General features: G+C 40.6%; 1 pseudogene; it reads right to left on the reverse strand.

Annotated features, from left to right (window-relative positions):
- The window catches only part of LOC121356830, a 76,421-nt pseudogene that overhangs the window by 25,179 nt on the left and 30,574 nt on the right, over positions 1–20,668 (reverse strand).

The raw sequence follows: 20,668 nt of genomic DNA on the forward strand, positions 1-20,668 counted from the left end.
CTGCATGTCTAATACATGCAGCAGGTATGCCAGCTCCATGACAGTCCCACTGACACTCTAACAGGAGCCTTATTTTGGACAGAAAAGAGAAGCGCCTTGTGACAGAAACCAGAGGAACACTCAGCTGCTTCAAAATTCCCTGCACTATGTCTTCATGCCTCCAAACTTTCACCCTGAGGTTTTAAAGAGCTGCCTCAAACCTTTCAAACTTCTTACAGGTTTGTTTCTCTCAAAAATCTCTCTACAGAAAAGTCATTTTTCTTATAACTTCTTAATTATAATAGAGGCAAATACTGTGGATGCGTCTTTTTGCCAATTTATGGTACAACATTCTCTTGTAAATTCAAACCATTTTCTTCCTACCACACTGTGATCATAATCAATACATAACTTTGGTAGAACTCACCATTTACATTCTGCATATTTGGAGATAGAAAGGAATCCAGCTTTAACTGTTCATGAGAAAAAATGGTCCAGTAGAGAAGCTGAGCCTGCAGTTTTCAGATGTATCAGAAAATATAACTTCTTAAAGCCTGAAAACATTCCAGTGTTAAAACATTTTGGGCTCACGGAAAGGTAATTGTGAAAATATACAGGCCCTGTGTAAACATTAAAGTATTTACGAGGTCCTTCAAGGATTTCAATCCGACAGATTGTTGGCTCGTCTTCACAATCCCTGTATTCGTAACTTCTATTGTATATCCTTGGTTATGAGCACTGCAGTAACTACCAGTGCACTTCCAAGGGCAGTAGGTCAGCAGTGTGCTCTAACTCAGCCTCCAGCCCTTCCAATCCAATCCCTCCAGCCCTTCCAATCCCTCACCTCAGCCAGCTCCATACTTGCTCCTCACCCACCTCTCTGTGGAAGCCTGCAGCTCCAAAATTGGAGGGCACAGTGCCAGCTCTCATCCTGGATGTTTTAGGAAAGGGAATGGCTAAGACTGGGAAAGGTTTATTTTAGATTAGAGGAAGAGTTATATCTGTTGGTATTTACTCTAGCATGGGAAAGGCAATTTGTTTCATTTGTTCAGAGTCTGCTCTACAAATAAACAACTATGTAATGTAATGCAACTGGAATCTTGGGCTTCTTTTTATGGTTTCACCAATCTAAATAGATAAAATCATTTTGATTCATGTACTATCTTTAGGTAGTACCTTCATTAAATAGTCAAAATGAGACCAGGTAAAAATCATCTTCTAGAGTTCACAAGAAATTTTGCCTTTACATAAGGCCTTTTGTTTAAGAAATTGACAATACTTGGCAAAGACAATGGACACTGAAAGCCACATGAGACACGGAGGCATTGTTTTCCCCTCTGTAACTGAGAATATTGAAAAATGAATTGGTTTGGCCAAAGCAACATGAGAAAATGGGGCAGGCCTGAAAACAGAACTCCTCCTGCTTCCCCCCATATAGCCTTCCTCTCCCTGTCTCCTTTGAATATTCACATAATGTGATTAAACTGTTTGCATGTGACTTTTTTTCCTAATGGATTTGGACACTGAAATCACTTCATGAAAAATTTGAAATTTGGGGCGAAATTTAACAGTAGAAAACAGTGTCTATGTTCTCTGAGGATTAAAGCTGAAAAGGCTCATTAGTTCATCTTTGTGGCTCATTCAGTGTCACTGAATTTTGGGTTTGTTTTTTTTTTCCAGAACTCCTATAAAAAGAGAAAATCAGATCTCCTGAAAACTGCAGAGCTAAGTAGCCTTGTTTACCACACCTGTCAGAAAAGCATGCCTCCAAAACATAAATATTTGGGTTAATATACACCAGTAACTCTGCCCAGCTGGAAGTTTGCCTTCCATTCATGTTCAGATGAACCTTCTTCACACAGGTTCATGTGCATCACCTCCTCACTTTGTTTTGTTGCTTTCAGGAGCAGTTCTGGATAACCTGGTTGCAAGCACAGTCTGAAAGCCGGTGCACAGTGAAGCAAGCTGGCATCAGCCCCTGGCCAGGTTAAGAGGATCATGAAGGGAGACACGCTGGACTGTCCCACAGAGAGCTGCTGTAGGTACAGGAGGGAGCAGTGAATCCTTTCACCCATCCCACGTGGGCACCACCAACTGCACCACCCTGAAACCAAGGCAAGGCTGCACTGCTGCTCTTCGGTGCACATAAAGCAGCCCCTGGTTCTGCCATAGCATTTTTGTCAGGGGTTCAATTCCAATGTTCAGGGCTCATACAGCTGCTTTTTGGGTAATGGGATCACACCAAACTCAAAACCCAACACAGGAGAATAGGCAAAAAAAGGGAATAAAAATGGTTCTTTGCCATGTTTTCTTAAACCTGACATAGGCTTAAAGCCCAAATGTAATTTTAACAAATCTCACCCACATCTCAACACCTTCTCTCCATCTTTTCTGTGGTATCCAGGATGCTCCTGAGACAAAGCATGGCCTTGTTATAGCAGCTCCCTTTTTCCTTTGTGCAGCCAGAAAAGGATCCAGCTTCCCCCACAAACACTCTAAAATAAAGATGGACTGGATGCCCTCTGATGCAAAACTTTGCCAAGTCCACCACCTAATGATGTCTGTCAGTAAGAAAGCACCAAGCAGTCATACAACACACATCTTCTCTGAGAGGCAAGACAGGATGCACCACATGTTGCACCATGTTGGCAAGCTGTCTTTGAGCGAATACTCATGCCAGCAAGACGAGAAAGGAATCTTTTCATGTAGTAGTTGCTAGTGCAGGCCCAAACCAAAAGCACCCTCCCAAAAGTCTGCTGATTTTCAAAGTCCAAGGTATCATCTGAAAAAAAAAAAATCACTAATTACCCAAATTTTATTACAGGCCAAACCAAGACCTTGGATCCCAAATAACCCTCAGACCTGGGTTGGCTCAAATTCTGGATCCAATGTCTGCAGTGTGGGCTAAGGCAAAACCAGAAGGGAGAAAGAAAAAAAATCGGCCTTGCTCCATGGATCTTTAATATAGGGCCACCTCTGATACACTTTAGAAAAATATAATGAGACCACTATAATATATGTTCCAGCCAAAATTCTTGGCTCCCAAAACCAGCTTTATATGGTATGTAATACAGAAACACCCAGGAGACGCTATAAGAACTTCGACAAGGCTAATATTAAGCTAGAACAAAACAGAACTACTGGCACCAGTTCCACTCAGCTCTTAAGTAAACTTGTCCCATTAAAAAGTAGCCTCTAAGATATTTTCTCTCTGAAGTGTATAGTAGCTTATAAAAAGCAGGAAGGGTTGCCAAGTCATAGATGTGTTCAAGTACTCCTTACCCTCATTAAGGAACATTCCCTGGCAGCCAGCAGCTTTGAGTGTTCCAGTGAACCAGATTTTATAAGGGGGGTGTTTACAGTGGTGTGTGCAATGTAGCTGGAAATCATAGTGCACTGTAGCAGCCCTGCACTAGATACAGCTGTGTCTGGAGCCTTATCACCCAGAACACAGAATAAAACAGGCAGGGTGATCAATGAGGTTCCAAAAATATAATGAGTATTAACAAAACAAATCTTAGGCCTCCCTGCTCCATAGGAAGCAGAGCATCCAGAGATGAGTGCCTAAATACAAATTAGGCAGTGAAATACCACTGAAGATCCAGGTCTCACTTCCAGCAGTTTTGTACATAACTATTTACAGAGATGTCTTCACAGTCAGTGTGTAGATAATGTAGCTTCTCAATGTACCCACTGAATTCTGCAGCAGCTAGGAGTCACAATCCTTTGTGGAGTTGGACCTTAATGCTGCCCCCCACCTTGCTCATCTAAGGGCTGGTTTTGCTTCTCCATTCTGCCTAGGGATATTATCCAGACCTGTAAGAGGAATCAACAAGATGATCAAACACAGAAGGTCTTATCATCCTTAACACCAATAAAGAACTAAGTAAGAGAAAATCCACACTTTGACACTACCAGTGCTGAGGACCTAAAATCACGTGTTCTCATGAGTCTGTCACTTTTCCTCTCTGCTACCAACCAGGTGCTGTTTACCGAGGGTTTTTCAGTTTCCATTGAGGAAAGATCCAAATCTATGTGGCATTTAAGCAAGCTGTTAGTTATCTGAATCCTTCACTCTGCATATACGAATATAATTTATCACCTGTTTATAAATACATGCTAGCTACTAGTTCCTACATAGCTGACCCCTGTCCCTGTTTTGATTTGGGGAATCCAGCAATGCACAGTTTATAAATCTTGTGATCTTTCAGAATAATACTGAACAAAGAAGATGCAGAACCTGGCACAAATGTAACTGTGTCATCTACACTTTCCCAGAGCAGCAAACCCTCAACCAAGCTGACACAACTAGAGGAAGAGGTCAGTCTCTGCAAAATTACATCTGGGTGTAGGCATTTGAAGATTAAAATACTACTAAAGTGTAGCAAATAAGTGGAACTTAAAAACAGCAGAGCCTTACATAAACTGTGTGGTCACTGAGATAAAAGACCAAAGAAGCAAACTGGCAGGCTCCCACAGCATCTTGTTAGCTGCAGGATCAGTCAGAGAGAAAAAAGAAAGAGAAACCTTGGTCCACAGGGAAAACACATGGAAAGATCATTGCCAGACACCTTTCTGTAGAATTTCTGCTCCAGAACTTCTGCTAAAGTTTCAAGGATGCTCAGAAGCAATGAGGAAAGAGAGATAAGGTAACATGTAAAGAGACTAATTTTTTTAACTGTCTTATCTTAATCTGTGGATTTCCCATGCTAGGTGAAGTAACAAGATCTGAAGCTTGGAACTCTTACTAAGACTTAATGGTAGGCCTCATAATTTGTTTCAATTGAGTCACTATTCAGGGTTTGGGATGCCCAAGCTAGAAGAGAGCTGGGGACCAGTCCAAATCCTAGAGGTCTAAGGTGGCTGAATGGTGAAGCATCATTTGTTTGAGAGGATAACAAGGAAACAGAGCATCCAAGAAGTATGCTGGAGAGACCAGGGACAGAGAATGATATAGAATCGTTTGGGCTAGAAGAGTCCATAAAGATCATCCAGTTCCAACCCTCTATACCATGGGCAGGGGCACCTTCCACTAGACCAGGTTGCTCCATCCAACCTGGGCTTGGACACTGCCAGGGATGAGGCATTCTCATCATAAGAAATGTCTTCCTTATATCCAATCTAAACCTCTTCTCTTTTAGTTTAAAACTGTTGACCCTTCTCATATCAATAGAGGCACTGATAAAAAGTCTTTCTCCATTTTTCCTGTAAAGCCCATTAAACATTAAAAAGGTGTCCCCAGAGCTTTCTTTTTTCCAGGTTGAACAACCACAGCCTTTCTTCACAGGAGAGGCATACCAGCCATCTGATCATTTTTGTGGACCTTCTCTGGACCTGCTCCAAGAGACCTCTGTCCTGAGGGTTCCAGAGCTGGATGCAATGTGCCAGTGAGGTCTCACAAGAGCAGAGTAAACCTGCTGGTCACATTTCTTTTTACACAGTCCAGGATACAATTGGCTTTCTGGGCTGCAATTACACATTGCCAGCTCATATCTGTTTTTTTGTCAACCAGCATCCTCAAGTCTGCAGGGCTGCTCTCAGTCCATTCATTACCTCGTCTGTACTGGTGCCAGAGATTGCCCCAGCACAGGTGCAGGACGTTATGGAACTTCATGAGGTCCACAGTGGCCCACTCCTCAGGCCTGCCAAGGCCCCTGTGGATGACATCTTTTCCCTCAAGCAGATGAACAGCACTACTCAGCTTTTCATCACCCAAACTCACTGAGGTTACAATCCCACTGTCTATGATAGTTGCTGGGGTCTGCCTTTTTATCCTTCTTAGAAATGGGTATGAAGTTTCCCTTTTTCCAGTCACTGAAGACTTCACCTGGCTGTCATGACTTTTTAAATATGATGGAGAGCAGCTTAGCAACTACATCTGCTGTTTGAGATATATATCAGCCTATTCAGACTATGTCTAAGAGGATTTAGGCTAAAACTTGGCAGTCTGTAAAGTGTCTAGCTATAAAATCCTTACCAAGTTGTGATGCTATGTATTTTGCTTTAGAGTATTGGTATAGTCTGTGATCAGGTTGTCCAGAAACTTTCTTTAATGTGCTTGGAGAGAAAAAAAAGAAGGAGTGGGAGTAAAATGAAATTTTATATATATATAAATGTATATATATATGTCCTTCAAGTGAATAGGACCTCATTCTGAACCAGGAAAGCAGTTATAATTCTTTCCGTGGGCTTGTCATCTAATTGGAATACCATGGGAAACTTTATGGCTTCTTCCCCTCTGTTTTATCTGCTGTGGTACATATAGAAGTCATCCATAATGTCACAGATTGTTTTTATTTCCTCCTACTGCATTGCTGGCAATTTTTCCTCTCATGATAAACACAGTTAGATTATACCCAACATTCAATGTGCTTGTTAAAACCTTTCAGGCATGGCTACATTTGGAAGAAAATGTGGACAGAGTGAGTCGCCAACATTTTATTTTTCTAGAGGGTCATTTGAAGCTAAAAGATTGTCCAGTAGACCTCAGTACTGGGAGAAAAGTGAAGTGTCCTGGAAATAGCTTTGGCTGTGGATCTATACCTAATTAATTCCTAGAGAACATCTCAAAGAATCAGCATTTCTGCTAATTATTTTATAGAAGGCAGAGTTGTCACTAGCTAGGATAAATACAGACCCAGCACCTACACTTAGGAGAGGAAACAGTACTTATTACCTGGCATAAATGCCATGAAAAAATGAAGATTTGGATACTAGTTTATACACTGAAAGACACACAGGACATGTTGGATTAATGTAGAGTTAAAAAATAAAGGATGCAACTTTTTTCCAAGCTATTCATTTACTCTTTAGTTAAAGCAAGCACTTTCAAAAAACAATTCTTCTTACCTGCCTTTAATTGCTGTCCTCGGATGGCAGGAATCACCACCTGAAAAGGTACATCTGTACAATGGTACCCAACACACACGAAGCCCAGACCAGTCATCCAGAAGTCAAACCACACTCCACCATACTCTGTTGTTTCTCTGTTCTACAGCTTTTGCTCACAAGAAACAGTGACAATGGTCTGTGAAAACCTCCACTGGATTCTCAGTGGGACCATTAATAAACAGCATCCACCTGGGCACTGTGGAGCACTTACTGCTCTCAGGGCTTCAGTGGCAGTGTAATTCAAAACCTACCACAAGCCTGAAGAGAAAAGGAGTCTTTCATTCTCTTTGTACAGCACATCACACTATGGGGACCTTGCTCAGGACCAGGGTCTCCATTTTCCCCTTTTTCTCTCTAAGCTCCAGGTCTCAGAGAAGCCACACAGCCTCTGCAGAAAACACGACACCGCAAAATTACAGATCAGCAACACGAGAGACCTCACCATTTTCTCCTGTAACGAACAAAAGGTTCCACATCCAAGTAGGGAATGTATTTCAGCTTCATGAGGGAGCTCTACAGGGGACACATTGGATGAGGATACATTGAACAAGTCACCAACCATCTTGGGCAGCATGACCGCCAGCACTACCTGTGAGGAGGACTGGATCATTTGTGAACTCCACCTAAGGAAAAAATGGAACAAAGGACTTTGCAATTTTTTCATATACCTGGAGATGAAGGCAATGGTTACACAGGACTACCTACTTCTTTCACAAGGGAATGGAAAGCAACTCAGTCCACTGAAAGGAGAAGGGTGCTCCCCTCCTCTTCCAGGTATAGGCTATCAATCAACATTTCCACCAGAGAATCTTGGCTGATGCAGTGGCAGCTCCTCCTCCCGTCCCTGTCAGCTTGAAGCATGACTCTTGCATTAAAATTCACATCTGATTCCCATATTTCAGGTGGCTTGTGATAATTCAGATGTAGCAGAGGATAGTGAGTAGAGATGAAGTAGCCAGATTGCTTAAAATAGCTTGGCATTGTGACAAATATTTTAAAATGCAAACAAATCCAAATTCTTTTTCTTTCTTGCTGAGCTCAGGAGATATACACTTGTTTTCCTTACTCCTGCTTCCTGACAGAACAAGCTCCTTGAGCAAACGTTGTCTTGAAGGATGCCAGGAAAGGGATGAAGCAGCTTCCAACAGAAGTCCAGCTCAGGAGATCAAGCAGCAGGAACATCAGTTACCACGCAGAACAACGCTGGGCAGTACAAGGCATGGTTCAGGCATCCCTGTCCCCACAATCACAAACCTATGAATTGGCATGAAGTTCTGCTTGTAGAAAATCATGTGCAAAGATTATTGTATCTCACCCAAAACACCTCTTCAAAGTGTACTGGTCCTTTCTCCCTATGTAGTGACTGTATGTTCAGAAAAGTGGTGAGGTATGTAGTATGTTTTTATACTTTAGTACCCTCGAGCTGATTGGTTTTACCTCCATGGTTGCGTACAACCACTATAACTAAGCACAAAGGTAGACCAAGTTCACCTGACCTGCTACTGCAAATGTCTAACAGCTGTAGGGGAAGCAACTTAAAGCACACCAGTACAAGTGCCTTTGAATAAAGGATTCAGAGTGAATCCTCTCACACAAAATAGAGGAATGGGAATGTAATTAATGTTGTTTAGACCCACAATTAAGTGGGTCTCACGCTCAAAATTAAGTCAAATATTTTTCATGGTGAAAACCACTGCACAAATATATTGTCCTTACCATATTTACTAAGGCTTTTTAGTAAAAATTGCCATCTCCTTTCACATCCCACTATTTTCCCTGGATATATTGTCCTTACCATACTTTACTAAGGCTTTTTAGTAAAAATTGCCATCTCCTTTCACATCCCACTATTTTCCCTATCATTGCATCCCATTAAAAAGGTATATTCATTAGCAATTACCCTGCGACTAAATATGCCATCTTTCCTCATAAGACTAAGAGGCTTTTGCCCAAGAACTTTTCTCCAACTCTGACAAAGTGAATTACAGCACATGGCCATTTAATAGACCTCATCAGTTAGAAATTGTTAAGCACTTCAAATATCTACATTCAAAGAATGCCAATAAACACATTTCTGCATGATAAGCTGTAGGAAATTTATCCAGACTTAAATTTTCACCCTCCTTCTGTCTCTGTTCTGGGTCTGAAAAGATAACATTCAGGATGATTTACAGCATATCCCAACAAAGGACTCATATGGCATGGTCAGCCATGTACAACAGAGTCATGCAACTGCCCTTTCTGCTTGGACATAGCCAGAGATTTCCAATAACACCACAGCATTCTTTGAATTTCTCTTTAAACCTAGCATTCAGTGGTTTTATTTAAAAACAGGAACATGTCAGATGAAAGGAAAACAGCAACTGTGGGATTTTAAAAATTGCTTCATCATATCTGCTGCAACTCATTCACACAAATGGAGTATCCTTATTGTGGATTCCTTTTAAGGTTTTTTTAAGTATCGTGCTACAGGAAACTCTTCTGGAATAAAACCAACAGTAAAAATTACTATAAAAAGCTATAAAAGCACTCTGAAACTCTAAATATAAAAACTCTTGAAACTTAAAATCTAAAAAATACTTTCAAGTGATTGTTTTAACCTATACAGAATATCTTCAGAACAGCAAGAACCAGAGCCTAGCTCACCAGCCACCTCTTCTTGGTTTTCATCCCACTTTATCCTTTCCTCCTACCCCTCTGTCCTCTAGGAGGAACAGTCAAGCTGACCTGGCCCAGACCCTCCTCCTTTACTGTCGGAAACATTCGGCAGCATTTTACATCTGCAACTGAGAAAGCCTGAGGCTTGTGCTGACTTTCCCCAGCCCTGCAGCCTTCCTGAGTGCTGGGATCTGGAGGGAGGACGGCTCCTCTCGACAGCAGCACTCTGAATGCTCGGAGCAAGTGCCTCTGCATTCAGTGTTGGACTTCACTTCCTCCAAGGGTTAATCCTGTCCAGCAGAAACACTGTTTATCTTTGGCAAGCTAGAATGGCTGAGGTCATTTCTAAAAAGACATGTTAAAAGCATTTTGAGCAATATCTTTTGTATGTAAGTAAATTTAAACTTTGGCCACAATAGTGCCGATGGTGTTGTTCAGAACTCTCACTATAGATGGAAGTTGGAGAGGCAATTTCTGTGACACAAAATTTTCTTGGATATAGGCAATACTGGAGCAAAAACATGAAGAAAATATGCAGATGATTTATAAATCAATTATATATTTCAAGCATAAGAATAAAAAAACAGATAAAATAATTTATAAAATTTCACGAAATCTGCACAAAAGTTTAACCCCTTATGTGATCTTAAGATAAAGTGAAGTTATACAGTAATTATAGATCAACTTATTTATGAACCCCAGCCTAAAGCAAAGTCTTATCTAAAAATTGACTTGATTTCATATCCAAGTACTTAGAGACCTAGAGAAAACCATTCACTGAGAGTTCAAACAAATTCTTGCAACAAAGAAAGAGTCATACATGAAAGACTCAGTCATTCATATAATAAAATGTATGCTGTCTTGGTGCTGATGAAAAAGGAAGAAGTCAAAACCTGCAGCTAAATGATGGCAATTCAGCAGCAAAGTTCTCCTTAGGGTATCTTAAAAAATCACGGACGCAGAAATTAACCCAAGAACTGTGATAGATTCAAGTCATCTCATATAAGCACATGGACAGGCACGAATCTTCATGCACACAATATCTGGGCTCTTCATAAGGCTTTATTGGTATTCCCTGTTTAGAGAAGGGCCATCTGCTCCCTGCTGAGAGAGACAAAGTGCAGAGCCTCGGGATTCGGCTGCATGAGGAAGTTCATGCTCAGTGAGCTGGGGTGTGAATTTACTGCATATTAGCTACTCTGCACTAACTGCCCATTTGGGTGCCCTTGGTGCTTGGGAAGTGAAAAACAGCATATTTCACCTTCAAAAAGGAGCCTACCTAACTCACACAAAAGCACTCTTGAAGCTAATCTGCACAAAAGCACTCTTAGTAGGCACTAGAATCATCCACCCAAGGGAATTAGTGCCAAGTACCTAGCAGGCTGTAAATCCATACTGGAGCTCTCTGCATGCTGATTCTCCCAGCAGACAGACCCTTGTGAGCCCAGAGCAGCAGCCAAGCAAGCCCAGCCACAGCCCAGCACTATCATGAGCCCATGTGGTCCAGGGCTGGAAGCTTATACATCTTGTCCTTTAAAAACACCTATGTGTACAAACCAGCTCCTAAAGATTCTCTAAAAGGAACAAGTTATACAGATTATTACTGGGGGAGAGAGAAAATGTAGGTGACAAAAGCAGAGAAAGGAGGGAGGGAAGTTGGGGGCAGTCACAAAACGCCTACAACTCTTCAGCCATAAAGCGGAATGTTTCATTTATCAATATTCTTTCCAAGACTGCATTCTAGGGGCTGCTCTTTAAGATGCAATTTACTCTCTGTGCATATTGCCAGATTTTTTTTTTTGGTTCCTTTTGATCCTACGGGTGAGACAGACTGTGCCAAAAATGTCTTTGCCTAGGGCACCCGTCTGTGCAGAGCCAGCAGCTCTAATAGGCACTGGAAGCACTCGGCGCTGACACTTCATACATCAGCAGCCTAGTAAATTGTACTTTTTTTTTCAATAATCTTTCTATATACAAAATCCTGAAAAATGTCATTTACACACAAAGAGACCACAATTAATTTATCAGCACAGTTATTCAAACATCTTTAGACATCATCTTTGTCACCAGAGGAACTTTTCAACAACCCCCAATAGTCTTTAGTTTCTCAGGCCTCCACATCATTATAATCTATTAGGCACCTTCATGTTAGCTCTGTTTTATTATGTAACACATAATTATGCATTTCATTAACAGCATCACCAGGCACAGTACATCAAAGAGAGAAAAGCAGCTGCCCAGGAAATTCAAAAAGATGCAGTTTACTTAAAGCTCACTGTTAAAAACCTCCCCCGCTTTCAGTTAAATTGTGACTAACGTGTTTCAAAGATTTTACTCTGGCTCACAGAGCAGAGTCCAAACAACCTCATTAGATGCAAGGCTGCTGATGCAGTGAATATTTCCTGAACCCTTGATATTCCCAATAATATAAAAGGAAAAAATCATCAGCTAGCTACATAGTGCAAATCAATTTTCTTCTACTGAAAGCCTACTTAGCCAGAGATCTCTCTTGCTACTTGCAGCTTACAAGGAAAAATGCAGAAGTGGGGGCTCATCAAAAAGAGAAAAATATATATATTTATTTTGTATTTTAATTAATTTTTCAAGATTTGTTCAAATAGAAGTCTGTCTGGCCAACTGAACAAAGAAAAGGCAAAATCTTCTTCCTTCAGATAATACAAAAATCATCATCCTCGGAAGAAGCAAACAACTTAGAAGAAATAATTTTGTCATTTTTCACAAGGTTACACTAAACCAAAAGGCTTGGAATTAAGAAAACATTTAGAAAAAAACAAGTAGCTGCAGGACAGAGGTACAAGACAGTACATATGGGAGCAAGTTTAAAAAGGGGGTGGATGGGAAGGGACTTGAAGTCTCGGTACTAGCAGCCAAACCAAATAGTTTTGGAGTTGAAGCTGCAGCTGGCACAATACACTACCTCTGGGCACAGTTTCCCAGTGTTCTCCCAGATTTTGTGGAAGAGCACACACTCCCCCTGGAAAGCACCTTTGAGTTCTTGCGCGTACAACCAGAACTTCCCTCCTTGGAAATTTTTGCTCCTATTTATAAAAGACACCAAGAAAAAATTGTTCACGGTCAAGAGAATATTTCCAAAGGGTGGAGGGCTTGTAGCCAGCAGAAAACTTTTGATCATTCTTCTCTTGGAGCAAATACGAACAAGGCTGCAAGATAATCATTTGATGTAAAGAATGGAAGGAGACTACAATTCCCTTGTCACAGAAGTAAAAGACCTGTACATACAGCTTTCTTGAGAACTGGAGTTTATGGAAGTAACATCAACCAGGATTAAGTTACTTGTATTGTCACAACCATTTCATAGACAATGTAGATCTGCATTTCAGTTTCTTTAATCTTGGTCTTATCATCTGCTGGCCCTCAGCAACCTGTGTGCTGGAACACTTGAGTCACTTTAATTGCCACTTAATAATGTCCTGACAAACCATGAATTAAAATGCTGTTATCATGATCCACTATTCCCATCTGGGATTATGCCAAAAGAGGCACCTTCTTCACATATCGATACAACTGAATACTCCCTTCCTGAACTTGCATTAATCTCTCTCTTTAAAACAAAGTGAAAAATATTCCTTTCCTGTGCACTTCACCTTTAAAGAAATCCTTTATAGTCTTAGGACTACATTCATTAACGCAATTTGCTTTGCTGTCTCCTTATCACTCGCCACCATCACCGCTAAAAATTTTTGGAAAAGTGGGATGCTGCATTACAATAAACATAAATCTCCTGAAAAGTCACGATTGTCATGCTAGCCCTGAAAAGTTATGCACTAAAGTTGCACCCTGCTGAAAATGATTATTTCTTGCAGCCTGAGGCACACGAAGCTGTGCATCACACTCTACAAAGGGCGGCACACCCAGCGTAGGTTCACTGCGAGGACGTCCTGCCAAATCCTAGTGCCAGGAGGATTGCACAATTAGTGGGATTCTTCCTCTTCCAGAACTCAACACCATTAACTATTCCAAGCCATTACAAGGAGTAGGCAGCCTCTAGTACCCTAGAGCTTAACTGCTGCCAAGACAGAGCACGAAAAAATATCTCAGTGCAAGGCACATACTTTTTAAGCAAAGTTGTTCTAAGTAATCACACTGGTGCACTACTTCTTAATTTAACTTAATTTGTAGTGTTAAGTAAGCTCTCATGCCAGTTTTCTCTGATGTGAATTTTAATATTTTTGTGAGTTTTTCTGAAGCCAACCAGCATTTTGTTGATGACTTCGTTGGTAGAAGAGAGAATTTTTTTTTTCTAAGACCTAGAAGCAGGACATAGACTGCAAAAGAGAACATAGAAATACTCAGCACAGCTAAGTAATCCCTGGAAACATATCAAAATCCTTTGAGTCTCAGTCCTTGTGAACTTGATGGAAAATGCTATGCAAATGTTTGATTTCTTGTTTCAGTCCCTCAAGGCCTATAAATACACCTGTTTTGACAGGTGTGGCAATGGATGCAAGTGATACCAGAAACAGTATTGGTGATAGCAGTGACTCTTGCCAAGATCCCCTGGAAAGACATCTATCAGTGATTTTTTCTGTAAGCTGGCTCTTCACCTTATGTACACAGCAGACATGAAACCCTGAAAGGAGGTTTCAAAGCCATCTAAATCTGTGTCAGAAAGGTAACACTGGTGTGTGTTGTGTCAAGTGAACTTTCTATTAATAAAAAGAGCAGCATTGTGTATGTGTGTTGCTGAATATGCCCAAAGATTCAGCAGGCTCACCTATTAAATCTTTTCAAAACAAGCTCCGTACTGTATAATAACCCAGCTAAGCAACCTGGTACTTCTTTAATTCGGAGTATTGCAGAATGCTTTTAATTATGATTCATGAGCATTTTTTAAAATAAAGTAGACAACTGCCATGAATATCTGTCGTATTTAAATGAAGTTAAAACCAACATCTTCAGAATGCCAGAATTCTTAATGTCCCTGACTCCTGAGGTGTAGAAAAGGCTGGAGAAGAAAGAGACACTTGACTACAGACAACTGCAGACTACACAAGGTTTTTACCAAGGCTTTCTGATAAACTCTCTACACCCCCAGGCTAAGAAACTCATTTCAACTTTAACTTCAGTGGTAGATTAGACCTTAAATAGCAGAAAACTTACAAAATCTTGCTGTTGTCTAAAACGAGCCTAGATATTCATTCACTGCCAGTTCCTTAAAGAACTGCATTACAAAATCTGAGGTCCTGAAACCATTCCCCATCCCGTTCTCTGTGAGAATAGTTTCACTTATTTCATTTTCCAGAAAAGCTACTGCCAAAAAACACACAGTGCTCTTCCCCTAGTTGGAGTAAATTCAACATAAAATAGTAGGACCTAGTGTATTGAACAGTTTGCTGATTACGCATGGTTACGCCAATTATTGTGAGATTATTTTGAATAAAGCTAGAATCTGTACCATTCTATTCTGCATCTCTTCTTCTTTGTAAAAAGGTTGCAATCTGAAAAAGTGCAAAACATACCATTTGAACACACTGGACTCCTCACAACAGGCAGTGAAAGGAGAGCAAATGCCTACCCTGTTAGGAATATCTGCAGGCTTGAAGATTTTGAAAAATTGTTTTACTAGGGTTTAATCTCTTCATTAGACAAAATATCAGGCAGCTCAGTAACAGAAAGCTAGGCCCTGTCAAAACAACTTCTGTGAACCATCTCAGGTGTAATCAAAAAACAGTAAGTGATCCCTAAACTGTTTAAGTGTGACAGGCTGATGCATTAAACAGCCTAGCACTGGGAAGAACCTGCCAAATTATTTTCCAAATAATATGCACTTCCTCTGCCTTCTTTAAGGAAACACGATGTAAAAAATCTTGAATACTACTCATTTGTCCCAGCTTCTGCAAAAGATTTTCCTTTCCCCACCAAAATCAGATGGAAAAGCAGCCTTGTGGCATTCTTTCATGAGGAGTTAAAGTGAAGACTGTGGCCATGGAGAGAATCCAAAGCTAAATTCACTATTGAGTAATCCTGCTGGAGTAACAGCATTTAAGGAATCTATTTTTGAACTATTTTTAAGCAACTAAGGAGGAGACAATTTGAACTTGCCTGTTGGGTGGGCACATATGCCTTCCTGCCCTTTCAGCAAGGACTCTGTATCACATTCCTTTTTAGCCAGCAGTGCAAAAAAATGCTCCCTGATCCAGAGCATGCACAGTGTACTCATTCTAAAACAAGGGTCAAAACCGTCTCTCATCTACCCCTATGTAGCACAGCATGACCTGTCATGAGCCTCTACTGCATTCTCACACAGCAACGCCTCTCCTGACAGAGTGTGCTCCCTAGCATTCTCTCTCCACGTCTGCTCCAGGAACACAATGTCCCTTTCACGCCCTTCCATCTTGAGCAAGTCACAGGAAGGCACAATCAGAAATCTCCCAGCGTCTGTGCTGCCAAAGTGTGCCGTGAGGATGCAGTCATTTTTTACAGCCAGTTCTCCCTTGTCTTCGTCTCTTGCCTCCCGAGTATTGCATACACTCTGCTAAACAAGTGGGAGAAAGGGAAGAGTATGACTCAAGCCTTCCAAATAAATTATCTTCTCTTTAAACAAGGGTCAGACTGAGGAACAGGGTGAAATGGGAGCAGTATAACTAGAGTGACCTGATGTCAACCATTTGCTACATGATCTGAAGCACCAGACAACACAACTCTAATTAATCTCCACAGTCTGTGCAACTTTGTCCTTTCTGAAATCAGGCACTGCTGTTTCACACGTTGCACCAGCAACTGCAGAAATCACCTGCTGCTGCACAACTCACCAATGGATAACAACCTGATCAGCCACTGCCAGTTTGGGGTGTTAGTGGGGTTTTGTTTCATAAGAAAAGAGTCTGGCTCTGCAAGCTCTGCTCTGCCACATCCATCAGGCACTCAAGAGTTTTTCCATCATCGTTCTTTGGTATTTCACAATGAGAGAAGAGCTGTCATTAGGACAGGTCCCACTGGATACCATTTATGCTCCTCTTTTCCTTAATGGTTCTACTTTTCCACGTGCTTTCACGGCTTCCCCTTGATGCCCATCTCCATTCAGTCTTGTTCACGACAGCAGTACACCTTCCACCTTCTTTCACTGCCATCACCATGTGTGTCCTGAACCCAGTCTTACTCCTCTTCCAAAAACACAGAGGACATGTAGAAACTATAGCAACAAAACATGTTGCTCTGCCCAAGGGAGGACCATTGTCCTTCCTTAGGGATTTACCTCTCTCAGGACCTACAGTGGGAGCCTCCATCCCACCAACACACCGTGTCCAGCTCAGCAGCTGCTGTGTTCTGTAACCACTTGCTCCTGTTTCAGCAGGGTCCAGAAATCAAATGGGGACCTCTGGCCCCAAGCCCCCCTTCATCAGAGCACCCAGTTACATGGGGAGTTTCATTCAAAATTATTATGAACCCCTGAGGCAAGAAAAAAAAAAAAAAAAGGTTTATTATGGTAGCTTTCGTCTCAGAGAAAAAGAATTTTTTCAAAATTTGTGAAGAAACACTCTTGGCAGCATTATGAATGTGTTAAAGTTACAAATATAACAAAATTTAATGGTTTCAGATGCTTTTCATGTCAGTGTATCTGGGAAATACCTTTAATATGGTAACAAATTAAATTTGGCAAAGAATTACTACTTAAGACATCACAATTGCATTTTGTAATTCAAAAGAACTGAAAACAGATAAGATACTGTGAATTAAAATAACTTCTGCTTGTTAAATTCTCATGAACTTTCATTAAGGTTTGTGTTACATGTCCCAAATGTACCATTTCATGTTATAGTACACTACAACCATTTATTTATGAAATACTTTTAAAGCTACTGATAGCTAGAGCCAGAAAAATGACTATGTAAAAATGTTATCTTCTCAAATTACAGCTTGATTTCCAATGTGTGTATTTAAAAGAGAGATGCAATCTCAATTTCAATATTTCAGATGCACAACTGAACTTTCAGTGCCAATTGAATCCATGTACAATTCAGTCGTGTCTGTTTATTTTACTGATAAAACCTGGTACCAAAGCTGACACAGCTATTTTAGAGATAAAGCTGGATTCTCTTCTGGTTTGGGAATTACCTGCAGGCTAACCAACTGTCCCATAGGTGCAGTTCTTCTATACAGATGATGAATGAAGGATTCAGAGGGGACTTGTTCTGACCTTCTTGGGCTGGGTTCACAAGGCTACCATCCAGAAAGAAAAAAGGAGTTCATTTCATTTTCCCTACAAGCATACATCTTTTATCAAATGTTCAAGTGACCTGACAAATTGTTTATCATCCCTACAGAGCAGTATTTTTCAGGTTAGAACCCAAGAAGCTTTCATTTGGAATGCTATATTGTCATCTCTTGAGAATTTTAAAATTGGATTTGGCTGGGCCTCTCAGATTAAACTACATCTCCCACGATGCACCATGTATTGGGCCTCCTTCTTGAATATACCAAGAAAGTTTCTTTGGTGTTTCAAGGCAAATACTTCATTCCTTAAAGAAAAATGTTAATGTGGAACAACAAAGTTTGTAGCAAGACAAGTAATTTTTTTTAAATTTTATTTTAGTTTGGGTTTTTCAGATGTTCAGCTTTCTGATGAAATGTCCAAGGTTTTTGTAAAAAAAAATCTGAAGTCCTCATTTTAGGTCAAAAATAGAGGAGAAGCAAGCTTTTTTAAATCATTCTAAATCGGGTGGTGGGATAAAAACAAGCTCTTGCAGACTTCAGTGTTTACCATCACTCCAACCACAGAGTTATTTTACTATATTTGACCATAAGATCATATTAATCTTACTTCAAATCAGCCTGTTCTCCTGCTTCCTGGTATGCCAAAAGCATATTCAGCTCTCAGAGGATTTTTCTCCTCACACTTCAGCAAACTATGATCCTTATCAAGGAAAGGATCACACTTTGGATGGCACTATGAGTTTGGAAGGGAAGTCCCTCCTCTTCAATTAGCCAGATGAAACACCATGTTTTATGTGCTGAAAACAAGACTGGTTTCTTTTAAGACCAAAAGGACCAATTAAAACATTTAATTTGACATCTTGCAAAATATCCTGCTTCCTGTAATTCCTCATGCCATAAGACCTGCCCTGGAAACCTGTCATGGACCAAGATTGAATGGTCTCCATTTTCTGATCTCACAGCATGGCTGTGCCACAGCTCCTGAGCCCCATCACTGCAGGGTCAGCTGCTGCTCCATTTGCAGCAACAAAAGGGCACTGGTGCAGAAGCACAGCTTTGTGCCAGTGCACATATTGACCATTTAACAATTTACACAAAAAAAAAAAAAAAAAAAAAAAAAAAAAAAAAAAAAAAAAAAAAAAAAAACTTAAACCAAAGTAGGTGGAAACTATATATTACAGAAAGGACAGAAAGGCACCTGCACTCTAGTTGACTCTAAAGTCAGCTGTTTGAAGAGTATTTTTATTGTTTCCTTCGTGGAATCATATAATGATTTGGCTTGGAAGGAATCTTAAAGACCATCCAGTTCCAAACCCCCTGCCATTGACAGGGACACTTCAACTAGACCAGGTTGCTCAAAGCCCATCCAACCTGACCTCAACCTTTCTATTACTATAGCAATTTCTAAGGCAGCCAGTGCATAAATAAATCTCACATAAGACATAGCTTGCACTGAAAATCTTTTGCACTTCCAAGTCTGGCCAGCTCTGGCAGAGCATCTCCTAGAGTAGCACCCAGCTCCCTTTGCAGGCTCTCCTTGCTGCCTACACAACACAGCAAGAACCAGCAGGCACTTATAAACCAGGGAGGGACAAACCATTTCACACTGTGAGCTGCTTTCATCCCTTCCAGCTCAAGAAGCATGCAGGAAGAGGGAAAAACCAGAGGTCAAGGTGGCAGAAACAGCCCTCACCCAAATGGAGGTAGGGGCGGCTCAAGGCTAACAGGCACTACTGTTTCACTGTAATGAGGAATCACAGAATATCCTGAGTTGGACAGGACCCACAACAATGCTCAAAGGCACAGCTATACAGGCTTTTTCTAGCATCCCATTTGTCAAGAAAAAACCAGAGAATTTACACCCAATTAATATTCACATTTAATCCAAGCCTGATATATATCACTATTTTCTTGCCCAGTTAATGTACAATTTATCCATCTTTGCCTGTAGAATAGAGGTCTCATCCATTAGATCTGGACTCCCTCAGGAGAAATTTAAGTCAATGAGGATTCTTGGCTTCCTGATAGTCTCTTTAGCAGCCAGAGATTGTTTTCTCTGCTTGGTCTTCAAACATCAGCTATGCCCTATTACCTTACTCAGCTCAAGAAGGAAAGACTCAGAACGTATATTTGTGCTAGCATTTTTCAAAAACATCCCTCCTGCTTGGATCATCATCACTGCAAAGGGTTTTAAATGCAGCATCTTGCATCCTACAACCACTGAGCAGCTCTCTGATTAAAAACCTGCACTGGTACCAGGCAGATTTGACATGCATTTTAGAAGTTTTGTGCTTATTTTTCTAACATCATCTATCACCATTCTGATTTTGTTATAACTTCCCTCTAGTTACCTGGATTGGGTGTTATTGGGCTGTATCCTCATGTCACACCCATAAAACAATGCCTCACTTAAATTTCTTGTGAAAGGAGAACTTAAGCTTCTTGAGAGTCTCTCTCAGAGGAACTGAGAGGGTAACCCCAGAATCTGCAACAATGCATCCTGCCTATAGTTTCAGGTGAGTACATTTTGCCTAAATTAGAAGTACTGAAGGAATACACAGAGAAGGGAGAGGAAAGGATTTGGTTGTTACTATATGCTGTCAGAGCTATTTCATCACACTTAGTCCAGATGACCTGTAGCAATACTGTGGAACAGGTCAGAAGTACACACTACAAGTGAGGTATTCAAATTGCGAAAAAGAAAAGTTCATTTTCATTACTAATGGAATGTGTATAACAAAGACATACCAAATTTCCTAACTATAGGACACTGGTCACTTACAGCAGCGTAGGTTATTATATACAGCATGTTTTAATGTAGGTGAACAAACCTGATTTCTGAGTTTTCATTACTGTCTTAAGAACCAGATGATTTTTCATAAAGCTTTTTATTTCTGCCATATTGCAGACTCAGACAGACATTCACAAGCAACTTGTCATAATG

Source organism: Pyrgilauda ruficollis, unplaced genomic scaffold (assembly GCF_017590135.1).
Source record: "Pyrgilauda ruficollis isolate IOZ18807 unplaced genomic scaffold, ASM1759013v1 scaffold30, whole genome shotgun sequence".
Taxonomy (NCBI): Eukaryota; Metazoa; Chordata; class Aves; order Passeriformes; family Passeridae; genus Pyrgilauda; species Pyrgilauda ruficollis.